The 16612-nt window shown below is 32.7% G+C and overlaps 1 protein-coding gene across 3 annotated transcripts in view; it reads right to left on the bottom strand.

Moving 5' to 3' along the window:
* Nucleotides 1-16612, bottom strand: part of LOC129771247 (myocyte-specific enhancer factor 2) — a 224506-nt gene that overhangs the window by 95553 nt on the left and 112341 nt on the right. Inside the window, exon 1 of one of the 3 annotated variants that reach the window (XM_055774694.1) lies at nucleotides 16465-16585. The exons of the other annotated variants lie outside the window; for them this stretch is intronic. The gene's annotated coding sequence lies outside the window, so the exon portion shown is untranslated. Of the gene's footprint in view, nucleotides 1-16464; nucleotides 16586-16612 lie in introns of those variants that run through there. 3 annotated transcript variants of the gene reach the window in all.

Raw genomic sequence — 16612 nt, 5'->3', positions numbered from 1 at the left:
GCCCCATCGTTGAAGTTCTCGCTAAGCCCCATCTTCTCCATTTTTTTTTTCGGAATTTTTCGAGGCTTTATTGTTAAAAACTGGTTATATATTTATGATTCAAAGTCTTGTCCAACACCGACACCGGCTCCTATCTTTCTCTGGAAGCATACGAATCAAGTTGCATCAAGAAAGATTATAGTTTGAGGCGATCTGCACAATTCAGCCAAATAATATTTTTTACTTCTTTATAAGACGACACTTCGGTTCAGATAGGCGAGAATCTGTTAAAAAAATTTTTTTTTTAATTCTTAATCTCAAAATCAACACAACATAATAATCTCACATAGTAAGAAATCATGTAAAATTTCAGATAAAAGAGTAACGATTTCTTTTCCTTCTTTTCCCTCTCCCTCGATAATATTGACAAATACATTGGAATAATTAAATAATAAGGAAAAATATGCTAATAGTGAATTGGAATATATAACTATTTTTTCACTGATAACTTTTAAAACAAATGAAATAAATAATTATCATTTTTTTTCTTTTTCGATATATACAAGTAACGAAAGCTTAGTTTTACATTTCATTTTTTGAACTTAATTCTCCTCTTTATCTTATTCTCATTTTTTATACACCATTGTCCTTCCATCGTCGTTCTGTGTTTAACTTCCTTTATTATTCGATTTTTTTTAAGATACTTATGTTATTTTTCTGAATGAAGCTATGAATGAAGCTTTCCCCTAGTCTCACTTTATCCGCGATTTTATGTGTAATTTTCTTATTTTCTATTTTATTTAGTATTCTATATTCTCTTGTCTATTTATCTACTTTATTCTTACTCTACCCTCTTTTCTCTTTATTCCCATTCTCTTTTAATCTTTTCATTCTTCCTATTCTCTCCATAGTAAGAACAAAATGTTAAGTTTCCGATAAAAAAAATATAATTTCGCTTATTTTTCCTCATTTTCATGTTTTGTTTGATGTTTATTCCGAAAGATTGAAGAAATAAGAAATAAGAAATAAAGAAATAGAGAAACAAGTATAAAATTTAAAAACAACGTTAAAATATTTAAGTAATGAAGATAAGTACGCAAAATGGAAAATAAAACTAACTTTTCTTTACTCATTTTTTTAAAAAAAGAAAGGAATAAGAAATTCTCCGTTTTTTAAAGAAGTAAGGAAAATTTTGCTTCATATTTCAGTTTTTAAACTAATTTATTCACATTATCTTATTATTTTCATTTTTTTCTTCTGTATTCTATTATTGAATTTTTTTTTTCAACTTTCTGTATTTAACTTCTTTTATTCTTCTTTTTATTCAACTGTACTTTTTTCAATTTTCTGAATTAAACTACCATATATCTTCTTATCTAAATTGTTCCGTGTCGTTTCTTGTTTTCTCAGCATTTTATTACTATTCTATATTTTCTATTCTTTATATTCAATATAATCTGTCTCACCCCTTTCTTCTATCTGTAGTAAGAAATAATTCAGAATTTCCGATTAAAAAAGTTCTTATTTCTTTTTCTTATTCTCATTCCCATATCTCATTTTCAGAAGAATGAATGAAAATAGGGGTAATTCTATTGAAAAAGCCTACCGAAATAATTTTATAATGAGGAAAAATAAATTTAAAATAAGATGGATTAAAAAGCAAAATTTGCTTAACTGCTATATTCTATGTTATCTTATCAATTTTTTCTCTCCAGTAAGAAATTATTTAAATTCTCAGATAAACAAGTTGTGTTTTTTTTACTCTCAATCTCACTCCCGTGTCATATTTTCAGAAAGATGAAAATAAAATAAAATGAAAAATGATGATAATGATGATGGAAATGAAAATGACGATGATGAGGAAAATAATACTAAAAAACTATTAACGTAATTAATAGTTCCTAAATATAATGATATAATGAGAAAAGTATGTTGTTATGTTGTAAAATTTAATATAAAACTAACTATTCTTTACTTTAATGGGATTTTTTTCCATTTTTTATATGAAAAGAAAATACGATGAGATTAAAAAAGACATTGAAATAATTAAATTATGAGGAAAAATGAGCTAACAGTGAAATGGAATATACTATTTTTATACTGATAACTTTTAAAAACAAATAAAACAAATGATTTTCCATTTTTATTTCTTTTCACATAGCAATAAAGAATAGCTAGTTTTATATTTAAATTTTATCTCATTATATCTACGCAGTTCTGAGTCTTTTTCCTGTTTTATATTTTTATTACTATTACATATTTTCCATTCTCTATTTCCCCTTTATTCTATCCTCTCAGACTTCTCTTATTCCTTCAGAATCTCTCCGATTTTCTCAGATTTTCGCAGATACTCCAAGATGGTTTTGAATTATAATTCCAGATTCTCTCAGATTGTCTTTGATTATCTCAAATTCTCTTAGATTATCATAGATTATTTGCGATTATCTCAGATTCTCCTATATGCTCTGAGATTTTCCTATATTGTCTCAGATTCTCCTATATTCTCACAGGTTCTCTTGTATTCACCCAAATTCTCTCAAATTCACTCAGATGTTTTCAGGTTCTCTTGGGTTCCTTTTCCTATTCCTATTCGCATTTCTTTTCCTATTCTTATTCCTTCCTTTGCTCTTTTCACTTTTTTTCCTTTTCTTCTTCTATTTTTTCGTTATTCCGATTTCTTTTTTCTATTTTGAAATCTTTTCTCTAATCCGATTTCCATTCACCATTCCAATTTCGTCTCTCAAGTACGATCTATTTTCTCTATTTTGATTTCCATTATTTATAGTGACGTTTTCTCGCCATTCCGATTTATTTCATCTATTCCGATCCCTTTGATCTATTCGGATATTTTCCCCTATTCCAACTTTTTTTTTATTCCGGTTTTCCTCTGTTCCGATTTTTTTTCTGTTTACATATCTTTTCTTCATTTCGACTTCATTTCGACTTCATTTCTCTAATCCGATGTCTTTCCCCTATTCATATTTATTTTTACACTATTCCGAATTTTTTTTTCTATTCCGATTTCCTTCTCTGTTCCGATTATGTTTACTATTTACATATCTTTTTCTCTATTTCGGACCTCATTTCTCAATTCCGATTTCTATTCTCCATTCCAATTTCGCCTCTCAAGTCCGATCCATTTCGCTATTCTGATTTCCTTTATTCATGGTGAAGTTTCCTCGCTATTTCGATTTATTTTCTATATTCCGATACCTTTGATCTATTCTGATTTTTTTTTTCCTATTCTAAATTATTTTTTTTATCCCGGTTTTCCTCTCTGTTCCGATTTTTTTTCTGTTCACATATCTTTTCTTTATTTCGACTTAATTTCTCTATTCCGATGTCTCTCCCCTATTCATATTTATTTTCTCTATTCTGATTTCTAATATCTGTTGGTATTTCAGTTCGCTATTCCGATTTAATTTCTTTATCATTCTGATTTTTTCTCTCCATTCCGATTCTTCTCTATTCCGATTTATTTTCCCTATTTTGATTTACTTTCTTAATTCCGATTTATTTTCCCTATTACCATTTCTCTACTCAATTATTGTCTTCTCTCTGTTCCGATTTATTTACTGTTTCCGATTTCTTTTTTTCTATTCTGATTTCCTTTCTCTATTTCAACTTCTTTCCTCTATTCAGATTTCCATTCTCTATTCCGATTTCTCTATTCTTTTCCTATTCCGATGAAAATTTCTTATCTCTATTCCGATTTTTTCCATACTTATTTCCTTCTCTATTTCGATTTCTTTTTTCTATTTTTATATCTTTTTCTATTGCGATTTATTTTCTCTATTACGATATTTCTACTCCATTCAGATTTCTTGTTACTTTTCCGATTTGGTTTTTCTATGCTTATCAACTGTATCTATTCTGATTTTTTTTCTTTATTCCGATTCTTTTTCCTATTTTCATATCTTTTCTCTATTTCAACGACATTTCCCCATTCCGATTTCGTCTCTATTCCGATTTGTTTTCTCTATGCCAATTTTTTTTTTCTTTTACGATTTCTTTCTTCTATTCTGATGTCTTTCCCTTATTTAGATTTATTTTCTATATTCCGATTTCCATTATCTATTCATATTTGTATTTGCTATGTTTCTCTCCATTCCGGTTTTCTCTATTCCGATTTCTTTTCCTTATTTTGATTTATTTTCTCAATTCCGATTTATTTTCTCTATTCCCAATTCTATTCTACTTAGTTTTGTGATTAATTTTATTCCGATTTTTCTATTCTGTATTTTTTTTCTATTTTAATTTCCTTCTTTATTTCGAATTCTTTTTTCTATTTTCATAACTTTTCTTTATTCCGATATCTTTTCTCAGTTTCGATTTCTTTTCACTATTTCTTCTATTCCGATTAACTTAATCTATTCTGATTTTTTTTCTTTATTCCGCTTTCTTCTTTCAATTCTTTTCTATTTACTCTATTCTGATTTTCTATCTCTATTCCGACTTATTTGCTCTATTTCGATTTCTTTGATCCATTCATATTTATTTAGGAAATTAGTAGACGAATGATAAAGAGTAAGAGCCAGCACTACATGTTTTATGTATTCAAATAACATCAAGTTATAAATTTGGTTCAGGTTTTAACATTTTTCACAGTCTTCGGGCTTCACATCATGAAATTTGTCGACACTGTATCTTCTTCATCGTGATTTGACTAGTTCAACTGGTGCCCATATAACATCTTTATTTCACGTCTATTTGTTGTTGATACAGTTAATGATGTGTCGAAATTAATTTTTGAAATTCGATTTTTCGGCAATTTGAAAAAAAATCATTGACACTATTTTATTTACCCGAATATTTCTGGGAGTGAAAACTCCAGCGATTACTGTGGGTTTACCAAGAGTATTGGTAATCTACACGGTTGACAACAATGAACTTCTCCAGCTATGTTTGGGGCATGGATGTGGTATTACAATATTACATTGCTTTAAACTTATGAATCAGAATGATCATTTCATCGACAGGTTAGTTTCTGTATAATTTAATTTTGACATAAGACTACGTTCTTCATTGAGGATGCCAAATTAGGAAACATGGCACATCTGTTAACAACTATTTGTACTGCGAACGGATTTTGTTGATTTGCATACCAACAGAATCGGAGTTTCTTTAATATTTGTTCAATATACATTGCTATTCTGTATATTTCTAGTTAACACTTTGAGCCCCGATTCTTTTTTATGCTGCGCTTTCCATTCAGCCCACATCAAGAACGATTGGACAATATCTGTGTCGGTCCCAGCTCCCAATAATACTTATTGTATGAATGCAAAATATTCAGAAATTCAACTAGCGACTACTTCGCTTTTGTAAAACATCCGAGAACAAATGTTTTTATTTTTTTTTATTTTGAAACTATCTGTCCCAGTCAGTCCGCGAAAAGCCTACCGAAAAGCTCAACGTCGGCCCCTGAGGACCGACGCGGGGCCTAACGTGTTAACGAAGCAAGTTCTAACATTTGTTCTATGCATTTCCGCTCTTCACTACCAGTGCAGTCAGATCAACTCATGCAGCGGCGAGGCAGTATTTTCATATACCACTAACATTGTGAAGTCAAAACGAGAAGGAAAATATTGCAACTCAGACTCCGCCCGTTTGTTATTTTCTATTCCAGTGTCGCTCTAGGCAGCGTACGGTCATGAAGACTACGAGAGAGTTGCGAAAAACCACGCAAAACATTGGTCCTTTTCAAGGCCATCAAAAAATATTCTCAAGAGTTTATTATGATGATTCGATTTTTTCTAAGGAAACATCCGAAGCACCATTCTACCAAGTTTCCATACGAACTTTTTGTATTATGGCTATAGTGAAGGAACGAACAAGAAAGTCAGCTTAAAAATCAGCTGAACTTTTGCACATACCGTTTTGAATATAAAAAGAAAATTTTGGCAGGACGACATTCGCCGGGTAAGCTAAGTTTTATATAATAGAAAAACATTTTCAATTTTTTTATTGTTTCGACTATAACTTAAAGTTTCAACGTTTCAAATGCACATGAGAGAAGGAAAACAATGATTTTTGAGTTCACAAAAAATGAAAGTTAATTTTAATTTTATTTTCTTTCTATCAGTGTATATTAGGGTGACAATGAATGTATGGGAAAAAATCGACCCTAAAATTTAAAAAAGTTACCCTATACAAAATGTTCACCACCTCGAAAAAACACCCTATGCAAAATATCAGCTCTATCTGATTTGAAGGAGAGTGGCGCAAATCGGTCAAAGTTTGAGCTTTTTTGAGAATCGAAAAATCACCCAAGAGACTAAAGGAAATTGGGGTTTTCGAAAAAAAAAATTTGAAGCCAAATGTCTTAAAATTGCATAAAACGTCGAGATCTAGTGTCATCTCAAAAAAAATGTCAAAAATCGACACTCTGGGACTTGATTTTTTTCCGGAATACGAGACGAAACGGGCGTTTTTAAGCGCCAATAAAAATAGTTATCTCGTCGTGCCAATAAAAATCGAGAAAATCGATTATTTTGCCTTCGATCTTTTCGATCTTTTTGTAGGTTTGTTTTTCAGTATGCATCGATTTTTTATCTCACCAAAGGCCAACTAACATTTTTTGAAACATAATGTCAACATTTGGATCGCTTCTTCTACGATTTATTTCTGTACAAATGCTGACAGAGACAGAACTAGCGGCAGCTATTGAGGGGCTCAGTGATCCTATGCATCAAGTTCAGTGATCATATGCGCAACTGGTACACATAGGATCACTGAACTTGATGTTGACATCAATTACAGGCGAACGGTTGTTTTCCAAGAACTGGCGTCAAAATCAAGAATCGGCTTCGACTAAATGACAGATGTATGGTACGATTGGTTTTTATGGGATCAGTCTAAGCTGAGTTCTGGGCGGTATCGTTTTGGGCTGTTGTTGAATAGCGGTTGTTGAATCTTATTATGCTTTTTAAATTAATTTATTTATTAAAACGACTGCCTGACGGGACAAGATGAATGCATTATGTCCTTCATGCTGAGGACCAAAACAAAACTTTTGATGTTTGAATAGAAATATGAAATCCCTGTTTGAAGAAAAAACGACATTTATATAGAATAATCAGATAAACTTTTTTTTTTTCAAAGATCGATTCAGCAAAAATCGATTCGGCAAAGATCGATTGTTTGGTACCGATTTAATCAGTGGATCGATCCCCACGTCGTTTGGAAAATCGATTCGACAAGATCGATCTTTTTGAAAAGATCTATAAACTATAAACTATTTTTATTGGCACCTAAAACCACACGTTTCGTCTCGTATTCCGAAAAAATTGTAAGGGGTCCGCATATTTTCGACGTAGAACTACGCAATTACATTATGCAATCCACTTGTTTACCACTTCGGATATTATTTTAGAATGCATCGAAATTTTTGTAATAGATTATGTTCTTCGTTACAAATAAATTTGATGAACGTCCTTTTACGTTACATATGATGCCTCGGACTACCAAAATATGTGAACGGAAGAATTGTCAAACGATCATTGTATTTTACATTTCCCTCTGAAATTATTGCACATCTCACGTTTACCTAGTTCTCGAACCGGGAAAGTTCATTCACCTCTAGTATCTGAAATGACGATTTCCCAGGCTCCTCAGTTTAAAAGTACGTTTTAGGGAAACATATTCCGGTCTGCATAGCGGCAAGCGGGTACAAAAGTACTCAACACCAAAAAACACCCTGACTTGCATGTATTTGCAAAATGGATTCCCACAGCCACATTAATTTTGAAGTCCGTGTTAGGGAAACACAGCTCAGTGGGAACAAAAATACCCTCGACTTGCATGTATATTTTCAAGGCGGATTTCCACAGGTACATCGATTTTGAAGTCTGTGTTGGGGAAACCGTGAATCGGGCCAATCAAAACTTGGCAGTTAGGGCGCTTGACGCTTGAGATTTCAATTTCAGTTATTCAATTGTTCATCTCATGAAAAATAACATTTTATTAATTGTGATAGACGCGTAGAAATATTTGCTATCAATTGATGCAAACATCTTTCCGATCTATCGAGAAATGTTCGAGTTATAAGCATTTGAAATACGGGTAGGGTTAGCACACAAATCGGCAGAACAAATGTATGGGAAAAAGGGAAGTTCTTCCAGTTTTCATGAATTTAAACCGTTTAGAGATTAGCGAATTGTAATGTATTGCATATCAAATCTCAAATCTTAGAGAATTTCCGATTCGATTGGTATATAAATCATGAGAATTCGTTCACAGTGAAAATAGTTATTAACGTTAACGTTATTTCATAAAAACGTGACCTGTTTTCTGATTTGGCACCCTTCCTGAAAGACGCAGTTCTACGTCAAAAGTCCCAGACTGTCGATTTTTTACCATTTTTTTTTCGAGATGACACTCGATCTCGACGTTTCATGCAATTTTAAGACATTAGGCATCAAAAAAAATTATCGAAAACCCCGATTTCCTTTACTCCTCCCTTGGGCGATTTTTCGATTTTCAAAAAAGCTCAAACTTTGACCGCTTTGCGCTACTTTCCCTCCGATTGAGCTGATATTTGACATAGGGCGTTTTCTCGAGGTGGTGAACATTTTTTATTGAGTAACTTTTGGAAATTCGAGATGAGCATTTTCATTGGCACCCTACAGTATATATTTAAAAACCTTATTAGCTGATTAGTTCTTAGACAGTTTTCGTATAAAATTAAATAGCTTTCGGGCTAGCTTTTGAACTTTTCAAACAATAAAAAAAATTAAAATTAAAAATTGAAAAAAACACATATTTTCAGGTTATTCCGTATTTCGATAGTCTAATTCATTTTACTCCACAGTTATCACTTTTCACTACACGTGTAGTACCTTCGTACTCATTTCCTAGCCTCATTTCCGTGACATAAACAGATGCCTGCCACTCTACGAAACAGTAGCGTCTCCAGATCACAAATAAAAACGAAAAAAATCAACAACCAGGAGACAATTGTACCATGGCACCAGCCCAACCCAAGTTGATCCCCGAACCCGATTATGACAGCTTTCTTTTTCAATTTCCTCGAAAACTACGACGACTAGTGCCGCATCAACAACGCTCGGAGAAAAGCAGCAGCCAACCCAGCAAACTCTTGTTATTAAGAAGGAAAAGTGCACAGCACATAATCCAGACGCGGTACACACCGGAAGCCAGAACGGCCGCCGCACGTGTCTGTCGTGTTCTGAACCGCCGTTCGTTCCTTCCTTATTGCGGGCGCTGTGTGTGCGATGCGTCAGTGATGACTTATGGTATGATGCTGTGCGTCACACTTGAGAGAAGGAGAGAGAGGGAGGGCTGCACAAATGCACGGCGCAGATGCAAAAGATGTCTGCCTGTTTTGATGCATATGTTTTGCCGCGAGACTAATAATCAGAGCATCTCGGAAAATATTGCTTTCTCGAGAGGCAAGGAGCCGCCGCACACGTGGTACGTGGTCGCGTCCACGGTGCGTGGCAAAAGGGGGATTCCTCCGATTCCGTCGATCTTCGCCGGGGAAAATTGCTGTGTTAATGAACTTCTTCTTTCCGAGGGATTGACTTTTAGAGGTAATGATTTTCAACTAACTTTGCCACGGCGCACACACACAGAACACAATCCGCCGCTGTTTTCCGATCCGTGGCCCCCGAGAGATACCGCGCGAAGGAAAGGCGCGCGGCGTGAAGACGACAAACGACCACGCGGTCGACATCGGTGATTGATGAGGAGGGATGTCATTTGGGATGCCGATTCCGGTGCCGAGATGTCAATTAGGCAACGCAGGCACACACACACACACACACACACACACACACACATACGGATACTCCACGTACGCACATACACACAGTAGTAATGCCGGGGACGGGAACACGAAGCGTGCGACATTTGAGGGTCGCCAATATTTTAAACGAAAATTGCATCTGTCGACTGAAAGCGAGCAGCTCTTATGGTAGTGATGAACGATAACTAAGTCACGACGGGTATGGGTGTGTTTACAGTATTAGTGCTCATTTGTGATGTGAGATGTGTATCGGGAGTCCATCACTCTTTGCCGTGTTGGGCTTGTAAGTAAAGCGAGACGGATTTCTCAACACGGAGGATTCCGAGGGAGAATCGGTGTTCAAAACGCGCTACGATGGGAAGCAAGATATCATGATTGAGAAAGTTAAACCAAAAGACTTAACTTAAACTGATTCAAAGTATGACTCGAATATCATTTGATTTCTGTTTTGGGTCATATCAAAATCCGAAAAATCTAGACTACAAAACTCAAGATTTGAAGGTTGAATCACAAATTTAATTTAATCTAGAATTTTTTCATATATGTGACAATTCAAAATTGTCAATTCAATTCTCAAAGATTCAATACTTTCCCATGATACATGAAATGAACAAAAATGCGAAGAAAGTGAAGCGTGCGTCAGATTGCAACTTCGAAACACATCTGAGACCTGATTTTGAGACACGCGTATAATGGACACGTTACTGTATATTATGTTTCAAATTCATAACATAATGTTCTAAAACTCAAAATTCCATAAGTCTACAATTCAAAAATCCATAATTTTACAACCCAAAAATACATAACTCTACAATTCAAAAATCTTAAATTTGAAAAAAAAACTGAAATTCAATAATCTGAAATTTCAAAATTGATAAAACGAAAATCTCAAATTAAAAATCAAAAACCCAAACCCAAAATTCATTATTTCAAAATATAAAATCCAAAAATTTCAAATCTAAAAATCTGAAGTTCTAATTTTTAAAAGTGTAAAGTTTAAATTAAAATGCAAAAAAACTAAAAACTAAAAAAAAGGAATATCCCACCACTTAATACAGGTCGGACTCGATTATATACAGACTCGATTATACAGGGTGGGCCATTTAAAGTGGAAGCATCTGGCAACCCCATAACTTTTGACAGAGATGTCAGATTAACAAATGTCATACCGCGTTGGAAGCGTCATTTCAGTACAATTTTAACCATCGAACAATACACACCTAAACAACGCGCTGAAATTGTTCAGCTGTACATTCAAAATAACTTCTCAACTGTGTTAACTAAACGTGCGTGGAAAAATAAAAATAAAGTTAAAACATTGCCTGGAGACAACACTATACGTCGATTATATGCCAAATTTATATCGTCTGGTAGTGTTGGTAATGCCAGTCATCTGTCCAGACAACGACCAAGACGTTTCGACGAGAATATTGATGCCGTTCGAGCCAGTGTTGCAGAGACTCCATCGACATCAGGTCGCCATCGTTCGCAAGAGTTAGGCATCGCTCGAACCACTCTCCGACGCATAATTCGTGTTGATTTGAAAATGTTTCCGTATAAACGACGCTACATGCCATACAGCGGCTGCCACGACCAAATTATTGCGCGAAATGTTCCCCGGAAGATTAATATCGAAAAACGGCGATTATGACTGGCCACCGAGATCACCTGATTTGACGCCTCCTGACTTTTTTTTTATGGGGATATTTAAAATCCAAGGTATACACTGGTAAACCAAGGACCCTGGCTGCGCTGAAAGACAATATCCTACAAGAAATTACTGCCATATCGGCCGAAACATTGGGCAAAGTGATGGAAAATGCCGAAAAAAGGGCACATTTTGCGGTCAAGGCCAGAGGCGGTCATTTACGAGATATCATAATCAAAAAGTAGTTAGAACAAATCTCCTTGGACCAAACTAAATGAATTTCAAAAAAAAAAATTTAAATTCCACTTCTTTACTTTGCTATTGCAAAAACAAATCCTTCCATCCCACCCTGTATATGATTCGATTATATACATTTTTGGAGTCGATTATATACAGTCTGAAAAAAATATGTTTTTGTGCTTCAATTATGACTTATTTCAAGAAAAAATGTAACCTTTCAACGTTGAGGTGAAATTTAGGTGGCTTTTTTATGTACAGTGGGGTGAAAATCGTGGTTTTTGAAGATTTTGCTTGATTTTTCACCATTAATTGTTTATAACGATATTACAGCAAAATTAAGAAAGATAGAAGTTGGATGTCAAAGAACAAATTATAGACTAGACTAGAGAGCTATAATTTAATTGATAGTAACAATCAAGTTCAATATAAATTTTTATGATAAAAATAATAATAACATATTGAAAATTACAAACTTTTATGTTTCTCACTTCCAAAATGTTAATTAAATCCACTAATCTAGATGTTGCACTACTATATCTAGTACTAAATTTTCTCATCTTTCAAATGAAAGGAACAAAATCGTCTTCCGTAGCGTACTTTTTAATGTAGAGCCAGTTTGAGGCAACAGAGTCCGAAACAAGAAAAAAGTTCTATAACTCTGTCATTGTCGAAACATTGTATTTATCCAAAAATATCATCCAGTAAATTTGTAAAATTAGAATTCAAAATTTCGATGACACTTTTAGGTGGTTTTATTTTAGTTTTTTGGACCTGAGAAGTTTTTGGTTTTGAAATTTTTAAGTTTAAGTTCAAATTTTAGTTTCCAAAATGTTATTCAAATCCACTAATTTAGATGTTCCACCACTATATCCTCCACTGTTCCACTACTATATCTAACTTTTATATTTTTGAATAAGGTTTCAGGAACTTTTGGGTTTTAAATTTTTGGATTCGAGAGACTTTGGATTTTTAGATTTTAGATTTTTGGAATGTAAATGTGCAAACTATTAGATGAGATTTTTGGATAATTGATGCTTTTTAATTAATTTTTTTCATTATAGACTCTAGGATATTTTCAGATTTCAGGTGTCTGGATTTGAGGTTTTCAGTACTGTAAAATTTACGTATTGGATTTTAGATTTCTGATTTTTGGATTTTTCAGTTGAGTTTTTTTTATTTTTGGATTTTGAAGTTTTAAATTTTAAGGATTCTAGAATTGAATTTTTTTGGAATATAGACTTTTCAGATTTTTGTTTTTGGTACTTTAAGTTTTTTGTATTTAAATTTGAAGATTTTTGGTTTTTCGAGTATTCGGAGTTTTGGATTTTAGATTTCTATAGTGTGGATTTTTGTGTTTAGGATCGTAGATTTTACATATTTGGTATCTATATTTTAAAATTTTAAAATTCGATTTCAATTTTCGGATTCCAGATTTATGAATTTAGGTTTTTCGATTTTCTGTATATTCGAATTAAAAATTCTAGAATTTGAAACTTCTGGATTTCAGATTTCTGAATTTCAAATTTTTAGATTTTATCTCTGGATTTCTGGATTTCATACCTTTTTAATTTTTTTCAGAATTTTAAATTTGCGGTTTTAATTTTTTTTAATTGAAAAGTTTTGATATTTGGATTTAAGAATTCAAAATTTATGTTTTTTTAGATTAATGTCATATTCTTGGATTTCATTCCTGAATTTGGGATTTTCAAATTTTTGAAATTTTGCTTTTGTGTCTTATATTTCTGAATTCGGGATTCTTTGGGTTAAGGTTTTTTTCATTCCACAGTTGGATTTAGGATTTTAATATAATGTCATATTCTTAGATTTCATTCCTAAATTTAGGATTTTCAAATTTATGAACGTTTGATTTTTGAATCTTAGATTTCTGAATTCGGGATTTTTTGGGTTTAGGTTTTTTCATTCCACAATTGGATTCAGGCTTTTAATATAATTTCATATTCTTGGATTTCATTCCTGAATTGAGGATTTTCAAATTTTTGAACCTTTGGTTTCTGAATCTTAGATTTCTGAAAACGGGGTTCTTTAGGTTTAGGTTTTTCTCATTCCACAATTGGGTTTTTTATGTTAGCATTTTAATTATAATTTATAATTTATATTTATAATGTTTTGTATTTTAAATTTTCGATATCTGGATTTTCATATTCTTAAATTCTTTATTTTTGAATTTTACTTTTGAATTTCAGGTTTTTGGGTTTCAGATTTCTGAATTTCAGATTTTTGAGTTCGAGATCTTTAGTTCCAGGTTTTTGATATTTAGGATTTCCGGATATCATATCGTTAAGTTTTAAAAAATTTTTATTAAAATTCTTGGAATTTGGTTTTTTAGAATTTTTAGATTTTACACTTATGGGGTTTACAATCTTAAGTTTTTGATTTTTTTCTATTTTTCTATTTAACATTTTCCTTTCTTTTTACTTCTCAATGTTTTCTATTTTTCTCTTTTTTTAATTTTTCAACTTCGATTTTCCATTTCCGGGTTTCTTTATTGTTTCTTTCCTAGCTTCTATGTTTTTTCATTCGTTTTTTTGTAGTTTTCAATTTTATATTTGTATATTATTTATTTTTTCTGTTGTTCCTGGTTTTTCATCTCTTTTCCTTTCTCTAGTTGTCTATTTTTTATTCATTTGATTGTTATATATTTTTTTAGTTATTTTATTTTCCTATTTAGTTTTAGTTTCCTATTTTCCTATTTTGTATTCTTCTTTGTTTTTGTGTTTTAATTTTTTGATATATAGAGTTATTTTAATTTCAAGTTTTTGTATTCAAGATATTTGATTTAATATTTCTGGGTTGAAAAATGGGTTTTAAGATTTCTAGATTTCAAATTTATGATTTTTGTATTTCATGTTGAATATTTTGCGGATTATTGGATTTTACATTTTTGAATTACAGGCTTTTAACTTTTTCAAGTTTTAAATTAGATTGTAAGATTTTCTAACTCTCTACTTTTGGGTTCAGTTTATTTAAGTTTTGAGTTTTGAATTTTGGAATTTCATATTTTTTTAAATTTGAGATTCCCGAGTTAAAAATTTTAGATTTTCGATTTAATTCGATACGATTTGAAAATATCGATTTTATATTCTAGTTATTACGGATCTTTGAATTTCACAGTTTTTAATTCGGGAAGTTGGACTTTATGAATTCAAATCTTCTGGATTTGATTCTTGATATAATTTTTTTGAACTGCAGCTTTTCGATTATAAAATTTTGTAATTTCGAAATCAGAAAACTTCATTTAAGAATTAAAAAATTTACAAATTAAAAAATTGATTAACTGAAAAATAGAAAAAATATATATAAATCAGTTTTTGAAATTGAAAAATAAAAAAAAACCGAAAAATAATAAAAGTTTGAAAATAGTTAGCGACTGAATGTGATTTTTAAATTCAGATTCAGATTCAGATTTTAATTTCGATTCTAATGTAGATTCTGATTCTGATTCTGATTCTCATTCTGATTCTGATTCTGATTCTGATTCTGATTCTGATTCTGATTCTGATTCTGATTCTGATTCTGATTCTGATTCTGATTCTGATTCTGATTCTGATTCTGATTCTGATTCTGATTTTGATTCAGATTTTCAGATTTGAATATTCAGATTCAGAATCTCAGCTACAGATTCAGATAACAGATTTCAGATTGAGATAATTTTTTTTCAGAATTAGGTAACAGTTTTCTGGTTTCGATAACAGTTTTCAGTAACAAATACAAATATGGTAAAAATGGTAACAAATTCCAGATGCAAATGCTAGATCATAGATTTCAGCATTTACATTTTAAGATTAGATTTAGGATTTTGGATGACTAATTTAGGAATAGAACTACTCTTTTGAAACGTGGTGCATCTTCAACATAAAGTTTGTAGAAACTGTATTTTCCGTATTTTTTTTAGTTCTGACCATGGCGTTCTGTCAACTAATCTCATCTACGAAAAATCTTCGACCAGATAAAAACACGACCCATCATAATATGTGTGATGTAACCAATCGCTCATGACAGTCACTAAGGCTTATTCTGATAGATTCTTTAGAACCGGTGTATACGAATATTATGAAAAAATAAAATAAAATAAATATTATGTTGAAGAAATTATTTAGAAATTACATATAAGGGAAATTAGTGGAATCATCAATTTGTTATTATTCCCTTGGAATGCAGTAGGGAAATAATTTTCGAGAAACATATTGCCTCCTAGGTCGAATTCTTGTCCATCGGGGTCACCTGATTTCGCCCTCCTGGAGCAGTAATGTGCTGCGTGGAATACTTTCCATCCCGTATAAATGAAATTATTATGACTTTCGAGCAGCTGCAGACAAATGTCTTGTTTTCCTCCTGTTCTACTGTTGGCTTCTTCAATGACGATGACGACGACGACGAAACGACAATGCGCGCAGACTCCAATTAGCGGAGCTTAGGCCAGGCCAACCACAACGAAAGACTCAAGCCGGGGGGCGAAAACGGGATAGACCGAGACGAAGCAGTAAAAGTCGATCTCAGAGAAAAACAACTACCGAAAGAACGTCAACAGCAGCGCGCAACAGGGTGAAGAAAATGCCTCGCTTAATGATTCACAACCCACTTTGCCGTCTGCCACCGAAAACCCCACACATCTCCCTCCCCTCCTCCGAAACTAAGAAAGGGAAAAAGCGTGCGCCTGGTTAATAAGGCCACATTGGAACGCGTTGGCTAACACACGCCGTGGGGACGTGGGGACGCGCAAAGTGGAACCAAATCAATTATTGATTGGACCATCCGCCTGCCGGCGGTTCAAACCCTTGAGAAATGGGGTACTACCTCGTTATCTTACCACATTGAGCTCCGATCCGATCCGAGTGCCGTATCGTCCTGCAGTAATCAGCGGCCAGTGGAAAATCTCCTCCCCGTTGACAAGCACACAAGCTCTATACACAACACAAGTTGAAGTCTAGTTTATACTGATTTTCCGTCTGGCTTTC

The sequence above is a fragment of the Toxorhynchites rutilus genome, chromosome 2, assembly GCF_029784135.1.
Source record: "Toxorhynchites rutilus septentrionalis strain SRP chromosome 2, ASM2978413v1, whole genome shotgun sequence".
Lineage (NCBI taxonomy): Eukaryota > Metazoa > Arthropoda > Insecta > Diptera > Culicidae > Toxorhynchites > Toxorhynchites rutilus.
This window is presented reverse-complemented; position numbering and strand designations above follow the sequence as displayed.